At 36.4% G+C, this 11529-nt stretch overlaps 1 long non-coding RNA gene across 1 annotated transcript; it reads right to left on the bottom strand.

Annotated features, from left to right (window-relative positions):
- Positions 1-337: 337 nt before the first annotated feature.
- LOC142174971 (uncharacterized) lies at positions 338-10287 on the bottom strand. The gene is made up of 3 exons (XR_012704169.1): positions 9904-10287; positions 9751-9802; positions 338-646 (listed from the first exon to the last, which is right to left on the bottom strand). It is a non-coding gene; the product is annotated as an uncharacterized LOC142174971 (long non-coding RNA).
- Between the last annotated feature and the right edge of the window lie 1242 nt (positions 10288-11529).

Below are 11529 nucleotides of genomic sequence, written 5' to 3'. Positions count from 1 at the left end.
TCCCCCCTGGGAAAAAATATTTTAAATATATTTTTTAGTTTTAGTTTTTTTATTTATCGGTTTAAAGGTTCAAAATTTTACAAGTTCCAAAGTTATGAGTTCAGAGGCTTATGTGTTTGGAAGTTTACGGGGTTAGAAATTATAAAGTTTGCGATTTCGAAATTTCGCGGTTTCGAAAGTTTAGCGGTTTGAAAGTTTATGAAAATGTGGGTTTACAAGGTTGTTGGTTTGAAAGTTTATGACTTCAAGTTTATTATATCTAAATTATTTATGAATACTCTTGAGAAGCCACACACTCTCTATTTTCTCTGTTTTTCTTTACCACTCAAAGGCTCACTCATCTTAGGGTGCCTTCACCAGGAAAAGTACAATGAGATAGAAGTAGTACAATTTCCTTTTTAAATACGCAGACGTAACAATACCAAGAAATGAGCATAACATTTTCTACAATTTTCCTTGTTACGAAGTCGTACTCAACATAGACATTTTTAACAGGAAGAATATGAGCAAGATTTTGAGTTTGCTGACCAACTTTATCCACCATAAGCTGTTTTCATCTTGAAAGCTATAGAGCAGCACATTGTTTTGCCTTTTAGCTTCAAGACTTCTTAGTCTGTAGTTATTGTGCACCACCATCCCAGGCATTCTAGATCCACATAACCAGAATCACATTATTAACACATATAATTATATGCATGCACAAGGATACAGTATACTCGTAAATGAATCTAAATCGTTATGCGGCAGAATAGGAGATTCGTAAGGAACTGCCTTGAATAGTGACAATAATTTTGGCAAAATGCCTGCCCTCAAATTCCATTTCTTAACCATCAGAAGTCACATTTACAAATGAACCTCAGACTTTGATAAGTTACTATAGACAAAGGAAAGCATTATATATTTGGAGAATATAGCACCAAACATTGACAATTTCATTTTGAAAAGCATCTTGTCCCAAAGCAGCAAGCATCTAGAGTTTTCTTTCTAGCTTCCATAATTAAAATCATCAGACTCATCTAGTCTTCTATTAAATGGATCCAAATAACGCAAGGTAAGTGGAGTAAACTAAAATTTCAGTTTTTCAGTTCAAACGACTGTTGGGAATAAACCCCTTGCCAAAATAATATTCACGGTAATAAAAATGGAATAATAATGTAGCATCGAGATACGGTAATTAACAAGAATAAAAGAGTAACAACGACACCAAGATTTTTACGTGGAAAACCCTTTTAATAAGGGAAAAAACCACGGCCCCGAGAGGAGCAACTGATATCACTATAGTAAGGAATTTTACACTTTGTAGGTCGGAGATAAATACTCCAAAGACCACTACAACACTCAAAAGAAATAACCCTCTTTTGATATTCCCACCTCACTACAATATCGCTCACTCTCTATTTTCCTCACAGACTATTTTCTTATAACTTGTCTGTGAAACCTCACTCTTTCTTTCTCTCTTTGTTGGTGTGTAGAAATGAGAGTTGAAGCTCTCCTTTTATAGCCAAAGCTTCACCCTCTAAAGTCTACAATATTTGACAATATACACACACTTTTCACAATTCAACAAGGTTGGCTACCAAACCAAACTAATTCAACAAGGTAGGCTACCTAACCAAACCAAGTCAACAAGGTTGATTACCAAACCAAAGAAACTTTTATTAGGCACATGCCTAATACTTCTTCAATGAGATGGACATCATCAATCTCCCCCTCCAGTCTCATTCATCCAAGAGGAGGTAGCACTGTCTTCTAGTTTGAGTGCATGCCGACAAGTTCTTTGCATAGCTCGAACTTGTTCCTTGGTACCACCTTGGTCAGCATATCTACGGGATTCTCACTTGTAGAAATCTTCAAGACTTTTAGAGATTCATTATCTACCATTTCTCGAATCCAATGATATCTCACATCAATGTGTTTGGTCCTTGCATGGTACATAGAGTTCTTGCTAAGGTCTATTGCACTTTGACTGTCACAATAGACGACATACTCCTTCTGATGCAATCCAAGCTCTTGAAGGAACCGTTTGAGCCATACCATCTCCTTGCCAATTTTTGTAGCGGCAATGTACTCTGCTTCAGTTGTTGAAAGTGCAACACACTTCTGCAACTTAGACTGCTATGATATAGATCCCCCTGAAAATGTAAACAAATATCCAGTAGTAGATTTTCTGTTGTCAATGTCACCTGCCATATCAGCATCTGTATAGCCCTTCAAGATTGGATCAGATCCTCCAAAGCACAAACAATCTCCCGTGGTATCTCTCAGGTACCTAAGTATCCACTTGACTGCTTCCCAATGTTCTTTTTCAGGATTTTCAAGAAACCTGCTGACAACACCAACTGCGTGAGCAATATCAGGTCTAGTACATACCATTGCATACATCAAGCTTCCGACTGCTGAAGAATAAGGAACTTTAGCCATGTTTCCTTTCTCCTCCACTGTTGTAGGACACATCTTCTTACTCAACTTTAGATGACCAGCAAGAGGTGTGCTGACTGGCTTAGCATTCTTCATGTTGAAGCGTTCTAGTACACGTTCAATGTACTTCTCCTGAGATAGCCACAACTTTCTACTTGTTCTCTCTCGAACTATCTTCATCCCTAGAATTTGTTGTGCTGGGCCCAAGTCCTTCATATCAAATGACTTGGACAGATCTCCTTTCAACTTTGCTATCAACCCCTTGTCTTTTCCTACAATTAACATGTCATCCACATACAACAACAATATAATAAAGTTATTCTCATAAAATCTTTTGAAGTATACACATGGATCAGAATAGGTCTTTAGGTATGTTTGACTTTTCATGAATGAGTCAAACTTCATGTACCACTGCCTTGGTGCCTGCTTCAATCCATAAAGACTCTTATTCAATTTGCACACCATGTGTTTCTTTCCAGCTACTTCAAATCCTTCTGGCTGCTCTATATAAATCTCCTCTTCCAAATCTCCATGAAGAAATGCAGTTTTCACATCCAACTGCTCCACTTCAAGATCTAGACTAGCTGCTAAGCTCAAAATTGTTCGAATAGAAGTCATTTTGACAACAGGTGAGAAAATTTCGTCAAAATCAATACCTTTCTTTTGTTCGAAGCCTTTAACCACCAATCGAGCTTTGTATCTGACCAGCTTGCCATATCCATCTTTCTTGAGTTTAAAGACCCATTTGCATTTGAGTGGTCTTTTACCCTTTGGAAGTTCAACCAGCTTGTATGTGCCATTTTTCTGTAGAGATTCCATCTCTTCTTGCATAGCTTTTATCCACTGGTTCTTTTCTGGATGAGACAACACCTCCTTAAGACTTTCTGGCTTCCCCTCATTACTGATGAGCACATACTCTGTGGAAGGGTACCTGCATGACTCTACCCTTGGCTTCTCTGATCTCCTTAGAGGTTGAGGTTGTTCTTCTCCCTGAGTGGGGTGCTCCACTTCCTCGAAACCTTCATCAAGTTGCTCCCCCTGCTCAATAACCTCACCAGGTTGCTCCCCCTGCTCGGCAACCTCGTCGGTCGTACTTTCTGCACTTGTGGGATTGTTAGAAGTAGAAGGAATAGTAACAAAGTTAGGAATTATACCATTCTTCGCCTTTTCTGACATATCAGCAGCAGTTCCAACTTCACTTTCTCGGAAGACTACATCTCTGCTTCTGATGACCTTCTTCTTTACAGGATCCCACAGTCTGTACCCGAACTCTTCATCTCCATATCCGATAAATATGCAGGGAACAGATTTATCATCCAGCTTTGTTCTCTGCTCTTTTGGTACATGTGCAAAAGCTCTGCAACCGAACACCTTCAGATGCGAGTAGGACACCTCCTTGTTGGTCCAAACTCTCTCTGGGATTTCAAACACCAACGGAACTGATGGACTCCTATTGATCAGGTAACAGGCTGTCTGAACTGCTTCACCCCAGAATGACTTAGGCAGTTTAGCCATTCTGAGCATGCTTCTCACCTTCTCCACAATGGTGCGGTTCATCCTCTCGGCTACGCCATTGTGTTGTGGAGTTCCAAGAACTGTCTTTTCATGTCTGATCCCATGACTTGAACAATACTCTTCAAATTCCCTTGAAGTGTACTCACCTCCATTGTCACTTCGGAGGCGCTTTAGCTTTCGACCCGTCTCTATTTCTACTAGAGCATGAAACTTCTGGAAAACTTGAAACACCTGATCTTTGGTTTTCAAAATATAAACCCATAATTTTCGTGAAGCATCATCAATAAATGTACCAAAATATTTGTTACCGCCCATTGATTCAATTTCCATTGGGCCGAAAACATCAGAATATACTAAATCAAGTATATTCAATTTTCTTTCAGACGATGTCTGAAATGAGACTCTATGCTGCTTACCAAATAAACAGTAGTCACAAGGTTTTACCGTTGTACCTTTGGCATAAGAAATGAGTGATTTCTTGGCAAGAATCTGCAATCCCTTCTCGCTCATATGACCCATTCTTTTGTGCCACAAATCTACAGAAATCTCATCTTGTGCTGCGTTCAATTCACCTTGGCATATTTCTGCATTTGTCCTGTACAACGTGCCACGAGCAACTCCCTTTGCAATCACCAATGATCCCTTAGTGAGTCTCCACTTTTGATTTGCAAAATAACTCTCGTATCCATCTCGGTCTAAAGAAATTCCCGAGATCAAGTTCATCCGCAAATCAGGTACATGCCGCACATCCTTTAGAACCAATGTGCATCCGACATTTGTCTTGATACAAATGTCACCAATCCCCGCAATCTTTGAGTAACTTGTGTTACCCATTCTCACTGTGCCGAAATCACCTGCTACATATCTGCAAAAAAGATCTCTTATCGGTGCGGCATGGTAAGATGCCGCTGTGTCAACCACCCATTCCGACTCTGGACCTGACAGGTGCATGCATTCCTCTTCCTCATTTATAAAGAGGACAACATTATTATTGTTTTGCACCATGGCGGTTGTGTTTTCGTCATTCTTCTGGCCACTGGTTTCACCTTTGCCCTTCTTTGATTTGGGCAATCTCTTTTGAAGTGACCTGGTTGATCACAGTTGTAGCAATTTCTGACTCTTGATTTGGATCGGTTCTTTGACTTCCCACGAGCTCCGGATCTACCATAGTTGTTCGAACTCCTTTGATAACTCCTGCCTCTACCTTCTGTGATGAGAGTTTGTCCTTGATTTTCAGGCTTCTTTCTCATCTTCTCATTGAGTAGAAGAGCCGATGTGACATCTTTCAACTCAATAGTAGTCTTACCGTGCAGGATGGTTGTTGCCAAATTATTGTACGAAGATGACAACGAGTTCAATAGCAAGATGACTTTATCTTCTTCCTCGATTTTCACTCCGAGGTTGGCAAGCTATGTGATTAGTCCGTTAAACACATTTAAATGTGACAAAAAATTCGTTCCTTCACTCATATGTAGGGCGTATAACTGCTTCTTCAGGTACAATTTATTTGTCAGCGTTTTGGACATGTATAGGCTTTCCAACCTTGTCCAAATTCCACGTGCAGTATCTTTATCAATGATGTTATTTACCACATCATCTGATAAGTGCAACTTGATTGCACTAGCAGCTCTTTCATTCAAGTCAGCCCAATCCTCAACTTTCATGGTATCAGGCTTTTTGGAATCAACATCTAAAACCTTGTGTAATCCTTGTTGGATGAGCAGATCTCTCATCCTTCTTTGCCATGTTGAGAAACCGTTATCTCCGTTGAATTTTGCTACCTCGTACTTTACTCCGGACATTTATTTTTCACCGAGTATAGTACTACCGATAGTGAATAGTATTTCAGTGAACGAGCAGAACCTGTGCTCTGATACCAGTTGTTGGGAATAAACCCCTTGCCAAAATAATATTCACGGTAATAAAAGTGGAATAATAATGTAGCACCGAGATACGGTAATTAACAAGAATAAAAGAGTAACAACGACACCAAGATTTTTACGTGGAAAACCCTTTTAATAAGGGAAAAAACCACGGCCCCGAGAGGAGCAACTGATATCACTATAGTAAGGAATTTTACACTTTGTAGGTCGGAGATAAATACTCCAAAGACCACTACAACACTCAAAAGAAATAACCCTCTTTTGATATTCTCACCTCACTACAATATCGCTCACTCTCTATTTTCCTCACAGACTATTTTCTTATACATTGTCTGTGAAACCTCACTCTTTCTTTCTCTCTTTGTTGGTGTGTAGAAATGAGAGTTGAAGCTCTCCTTTTATAGCCAAAGTTTCACCCTCTAAAGTCTACAATATTTGACAATATACACACACTTTTCACAATTCAACAAGGTTGGCTACCAAACCAAACTAATTCAACAAGGTTGGCTACCTAACCAAACCAAGTCAACAAGGTTGATTACCAAACCAAAAGAACTTTTATTAGGCACATGCCTAATACTTCTCCAATGAGATAGACATCATCAACGACCACCTGTAAGAGCAATCAAATCTAATAATATTCGCATAGAATATTTAGGAACTCAAAGGAAAAGATTGCTCCAATTTTCACAAAGACACGGACCTTTAGAGAAATAACAAATTATTAATTCTTATTCAATCCAAAGAAGGCAGAACAATGTAGTAATGGACCTTCCGAATAAATCTCAAAAAGATTAACACAAGACATATTAATGGAGTCCATTACTCAAATGATTACTCAACTATCCTAAATTATTTTTTAAAGTCACATTTCTTTTATTTGTAACAACAAAGTCACTGAACTATACCTATTACACTCAGAAGATCCCTCAACTAGATTTTCCAAATTTTGAATTGTCAAATACCTATTTTACCCTCTAAATTATAAACATTTATCTTCTTTTTATTTTTTTAAAACTTTTTAATATTATAATTTTTCCCTTTTTAATTTACATTATGGACTTACCTATAGAATAAATAAATTATTTACAAATTAAAAAAATAAAAAAGTATTTAAGCATATATAATGCTGGAATAACAAAATAATGAGCATAGTAAAAAAAATTAATTAGAATAATTTGTTAGTAATAATAATTTAAGTATTAACAACAAAAATTCAAAAATTTATTTACACAATTCAAAATGAAAGAAAATAAAGATTGTAAAATACATATTCCATGCACATAATATAAAAATAATTATTTGAATAAAATTATTTTTATAATATACATTATATATTCTTGAAAATTAACATAGCATATTTTACCCTATACAGATAGTCCCCCTGCTTTCCAGTGACATAACTTTGTGTCGTCGGAAAGTTGATAGAAACATAATAATATAATTGAGCATAATTTTCAAGAATATATAATGTATATTATAAAAATATCTTTATTTAAATAATTATTTTTATATTACGTACATGAAATATATATTTTACAACCTTTATTTTCTTTCATTCTGAATAGTGTAAATAAATTTTTGAATTTTTGTTGTTAATACTAAAAAGTTAAAAAAAAATAAAAAGAAGATATATGTTTATAATTTAAAGGTTAAAATAGGTATTTGATAATCCAAAATTTGAAAAATCTAGTTGAGTGACCTCCTGAGTGCAATAGGCATAGTTCAGTGATTTTGTTGTTACAAACGAAAGAAAAGTGACTTTAAGAGATAATTTGGGATAGTTGAATGACCATTTGAGTAATGAACTCGTTGAATCCTCTTGACTTCTACGTCTACAACAACAACTGAAAAGGCTACAAGACTTACGGTGTGTTTGGTATGACGGAAAATGTTTTCCGTGAAAAATGTTTTCCAAGAAAATATTTTCTTGGAACACAAGTAGTAATCTTATTCATTTTCCGTGTTTGGTATGCAAATCAGGGAAAATATTTTCTCAAGAGTATTCATAAATAATTTTGATACAATAAACATGAAGCCATAAACTTTCGAACCAACAACTTCCCGAACCCACAAATTTCATAAACTTCTGAATCGCAAAGCTTTTGAAACCGCGAAATTTCGAACCCGTAAACTTTATAATTTCTAAACCTGTAAACTTCGAAACACATAAACCTCCGAACTCATAACTGTGGAACTTGTAAAATTTTGAACTTGTAAACCGAAAGATGAAAAAAGTAAAACTGAAAATATATTAAAATAATATTTTTTTTCCAAGGGAGGGGGAAGGGGGTGGGGTGCAGAAAAAAGGGGTGGCGGGGGGAGGGGGTGGTGCAGAAAAAAAGGGGTGGCGGCAGAGGGGGGTTGGGGATGGGGGTGCAGAAAAAAAATAGAAATTTGAAAATTACAAAAAAAGTAAAAAAAAAAAATTCTTGTGCGGGATTGGGGCAGGGGGTGGGGGTAGGGAGGGGTGCAGAAAAAAAAACAGAAATTTTAAAATTAAAAAAAAAAGTAAAAATAATTTTTTTTCTTGGGGTGTATGGTGGGTGGGTGGGTGTGGGGTGGATTGGTGAGGAATAAGGAATAGGGTGAAGAAGGTTGAGAAAGAGTTTTAAAAAATGTTTTCCCTCCTCTGATAGGGAAAATATTTTCCTCCAATTAGAGGAAAATGAGTTGATGAGGAAAATATTTTCCAAAATATTTAAGCCAACCAAACATGGAAAAATTGGAAAATATTTTCCTTTCGTACCAAACACACCCTTACCAAGAAAGTTCAATTCCATACACTGGTTTGCCTCTTGCTTACTGAAAGGCCTTTTTAGCAGCAAAATAGAAGATCTGACATTGCATTTGTGAGTATATTTGAATTGCATCTATAAAAGTGAGGTAGCACAATGACACTTCAATTTAAGATCTTAGTGTTTCTTGACTTATGTACACGAAATGAATGTTGATCGATTAATATCACTATCTCAATTCCAAATGAATTCGGGTCAACGGTATATATTAGCTCTATACTGTGTCCTATTTAGAACCACATGCTCCACCACTTCTCTTTTAAGATTCCCATTCCTAAATTCTCTAGCAACAAAATGAGAAGAAAATGAACATAACCTACTTGCTAATTTAATGAAGAAAGAAAAAGTTATTTAAGCCAAGCAAGTTCACAAAACAGGTCATGAAAATCTAAATATATTTAAGCTCCACTACTTAATTTGCATCAGGTGCAGCGTTCTTTGCCGCAGTCTATCCGCTTTCAAATTAATAGTTTTTAAGTATTCACCATAAACCTCAAACAACAAACTGTCAAGAAACTCTATTTTATGCTACAATAGGATAGAAATACGAACAATCTAAGGACATAATCCTTCCATTATAATAATCTAATACCTATCATAAGATCCAATTTCATCCTGATAGCCACCCACTTTTGTAAAATCGTATTAGATGGAGCATGAGGATATAGATGAGCCACTGAGATACTTCATCTTCTCTGTTCATCCTCTAATTCTATGATGATTCTTTCTCAAAATATAAACAGAAACCAATATATAAGAAATGAATAAATATGGACAATTATATTAAATTTTGGTAATGATTACCTATCTTTAGAAGTTGAACTACTAATTATTAAAGATACAACTCATCCAAAATCAAAGTATAAAGATCGCATAAGAAAATGCGCATTTTCTGCATTAATATCTAAGAAGAGAAGACATACAACTTCAGATGGATGGATCCACTAATATAAGAAATATGTAGGAAACAATCTATCTAGATAGCTTCACGAAAATTCAATTGCAATCATTCGTAAATGAAGAGGAAAAAGAGTTAAGTTTGATTCCCAAATAAACAAAGAGATCAGACAGAACAAACAACATGCATGTAAGAAAATCCAGCAAGAAATTATTTCAAAAGACAGAGAAATGTTTACCTGTAAGTGCTCAAGAGACAGCAAACAATGTTGGAGGTAGAAAGGAGAAAACCTGAAAAACAAAAGGAGCGGAAAGGAGCAGTAATTGTTTAGGAGAAGAAATTTGGACTAAGAAAGATAAATTAAATTGAATTGGACTAAGGTAAGAAGTACCTTAATCTTCACTTATATACATTGATGATTCTTCTCAAATCTTATTTAGATGAAAAAACTCCTTGGCAACATGAATATCCAGAAAAATCTAAGAAAGCTTCCCAATTTTTTTCGAAGATGCTGCTATTAAGAGAATAAAATGCTAAAATAGAAGAAATTTAATGTTAATCAGAGCAGGCACTTGGCAATACGAAGCGCCAGCAAAAAAGAATTAAATTTTGAATTTTTTTGGAGAAAGAAACAAAATAAAAATTCTCATATACAGTATGTACTCCACCTGGACCCATTTCATACTAATTTGAATTATTCCTTTTCTTTTTTCCCTTTGAGTTGTAACTTTAATTTTGAGTTGTGGGTAAAGTACCCCTCTACTTTATTTTATTCGCTAACTTTACCCTTCGTTAGCGATTATGAACAAAATACCCCTGCCGTCTTTAAACTTCACACTTATACCCCTATTTGGATGGAAACCCCCACTCCCTTCGTTGACCCGCCCCGACCCGCCTATCATTATCACGGAGTGGGTAATTTTTTTTTGGAAACATTGTGGTAATCACCATACACGGGGGGAGGGGGGGGGGGTATGGCTTGCACGACTGCAACAAATTAGTCAGCCAAAGGCTGGGGTCCGTTGAGAAATTTCGGAGGATATATGGACTTCACGGGTCCCCTATGGGTGTGCAGTCCATAGAATTTGGACCTTTATATGGGAAAAGAAAGGTACCTGGCATATGCATTGCATTCAAACCATACATACTTCATTGCATTGATTATCTGATGGTGAACTAAGTGCTGGTTGATATTTGATGGACTTGGTTGATTTTCAGATAAATGAGGTTTCTTAAATGATTACTTGATATTGGAGATATTGTCTTTGAACTCTTCAAGAATTGAATAACTCTTATGAATATGAAGTCTTATGTGGATAATGTGACTTGATTGAATTCAGTGAACCTTTATGATATTGGAGATATTCTATCACCTTTGGCTCATTCAGTCCGGATGAATTATATGGTTTTAAAGAAAGTAAAGATGAAGGATTACTGGAGAACAACAAAGTTGGAGTCGATCAACCTGATGATGATGAAGGTTGAACGTTGATGACTCGTCGTAGGCGCCATAAAAGGAGCCCACGAAAAGAATCGATAGAACAACCAACAAGAAAAATGATGGTAAAAAGACCAATGAAACATAATCCAGTTACGCGTTTGGGAAAGCAAAAGTGGAGGTGCACCACCCTCAAAAGCCACAACATCTAGTGACCTTGGAGGATTACTTGCCATGTTGGTTTTACATTTTACCGTGATGGTATTGAGGCCTCTTGTTGCAATGCTGATAAAGGGGAAGAAAAGAGTGATGAACTACCGCTGGCACCATCTTCAGAAAAGCTCATCGAGTCTATTCCTCAAGAAGTTGATGACGATCATCTACTAGGTGACACTCTTCATAACTGCCTATTGTACCTGATTGGCTATATGAGTGATGAAAGGGTAAATCAAATTATGGAGGATCCTCATTGAACATCTTGCCAATTTGCATTGTGAAAGAACTTGATTCCCATGAATGAACTCTTAGAAAGTTGTGTGATGATCCAAAGATTCAACCAAGGGGAGCAAAGAGCTATAT

This window comes from Nicotiana tabacum, chromosome 20, assembly GCF_000715075.1.
Source record: "Nicotiana tabacum cultivar K326 chromosome 20, ASM71507v2, whole genome shotgun sequence".
NCBI classification, from domain to species: Eukaryota; Viridiplantae; Streptophyta; class Magnoliopsida; order Solanales; family Solanaceae; genus Nicotiana; species Nicotiana tabacum.
This window is presented reverse-complemented; position numbering and strand designations above follow the sequence as displayed.